Source organism: Notothenia coriiceps, unplaced genomic scaffold (genome assembly GCF_000735185.1).
Source record: "Notothenia coriiceps isolate Sejong01 unplaced genomic scaffold, NC01 NC01_scaffold00012749, whole genome shotgun sequence".
Lineage (NCBI taxonomy): Eukaryota > Metazoa > Chordata > Actinopteri > Perciformes > Nototheniidae > Notothenia > Notothenia coriiceps.
In genome coordinates this window covers 1-1,652 of record NW_011345450.1, presented here as the reverse complement: position 1 = coordinate 1,652, position 1,652 = coordinate 1, and the positions used below count along the sequence as shown (strand labels likewise).

Here is a 1,652-nt window from a genome sequence, read left to right as displayed (position 1 = left end):
GGGAAATGATGTTGTTACAGGAGCAGTGTGTTCAACATTAAAATACAAATACTTAAAAAGTGGAATAGAGTTAACAATTTAAAATTAAAATTAAAAATAGTTGATAGAAATAGAAATTCTGGATAATTAAAATATTATAAGGTCAAACATACTGCTGGAGCAGGAATACTTATACTATACTGTATATTATACATTATATAGTATATCATTTACAGATATACAGCAAATTCTTATCAGGAAGGAGAAACTCAACTATGAGCAGTGAGTTCTCAGCCGGCCAGAGGTAAATGTAAAACATGTCCTGTATTTGTTGAGATATTTTGTCAAAAGCTATATTTTACAAGGCTCAGTCGAAAGCATCATGATAACGTTAGAAGTTACCCTTTGCCTGTAATGTTTTCACTGACGAGAGCTTAAAATCATCTTAATGCAAGTCAATGGAAGCTCCAAGTCAAGGTGATTTTGACATAGCATCCATATCATGCAGAGCGCGACCAGAAACTGTGATGGAAAGAAACAGGACCTGTTGGACTCTGCAAGGTAAAAGGTCCACACTGTAAGACTCTGGTTCTGGGTCTTTCTATCGTTCAAACCTCTCTACTCCATCCCATCCTGTCTTTCCACTTTAGTGCAAGGTCTGTAGCTTCTGCAGAATATTCCAGAATCTCTCTTGTTTGCTGCTGTCAGCTCCGGATCCTGGCCCGGTTCAACATGACTAATCACTCTCAGCGGCTCTCTGCAGCTAACTCTGCCAGCCAGACTGATTCATGGGGCGGGAAAACACTAACGGGGGAGGGGGGGGAGGGCGTGGGCAGAGGAACAGAGATGTAGGCAGGAAAGATAAAGATGGAGGTATAGGTGGTGCGAAGAGAAGATCATTCAGGGATGCATGAAAGTGTACAGCCACATTAACAGATGCAGTCGTATAGAGTAGAAGTTAGCGTCTCTTTCCTGCGACAAAGAGCCAATGTGATTTTGGATCGCCTGTAGAAAATGAACAATTGAAGAGCAGAGTCATACGGACAGAGAGCTGCAGAGGATAGAGAGGTCCATGTAGCCCCAGTGGCCCAATGGATAAGGCACTGGCCTCCTAAGCCAGGGATTGTGGGTTCGAGTCCCATCTGGGGTAAAATGTTGTTGACTGGCAGCATCATAGCTTTGGAAAGTGGAACACTGTGGGTGTTTCTCAATGTCAAGGAAGGATGCTCCAGAGCCACTATTTCAAGGATGCCGTAGGGTCACCGATTCAAGTCCCGCCGAAGGACTGTTCCAACGTCCAGGCTCCTTGGAATTCTACCGAGCCCGGCGTCCTTCGTAGCGAGAAATTTCGAGGCTGCACATGTGTATCCTCCACGGTCTTAAAATCCCCACAATGCTCTGCGCACGGACCAATTTCCTAAAATCTGCGGCGGAAAATTTAAGGCAGGGCCTCTCATATGACGCACACTTGCTCGCCTGTTCCACACTATGTTTTCCGAATGACAGGAAGGATTCTTGCCTCGCTTCTGAAGGAAGTGACTCGGAAGACATGTCCTACCAAGGAAGCGTCCTCGACATTGAGAAACACCCTGTGAGTCCCTTTGAAAAAAGTTACGTTCTGTGTCCACCACATGCTAGGCTATAAAGGAACGTTCACATGACTTCACGTCACC

General features: G+C 44.7%; 1 non-coding gene across 1 annotated transcript; it reads left to right on the top strand.

Moving 5' to 3' along the window:
* The first annotated feature begins 1,056 nt into the window (after positions 1-1,056).
* trnar-ccu (transfer RNA arginine (anticodon CCU)) lies at positions 1,057-1,129 on the top strand. The gene has a single exon. It is a non-coding gene; the product is annotated as a tRNA-Arg (tRNA).
* Positions 1,130-1,652: the final 523 nt, after the last annotated feature.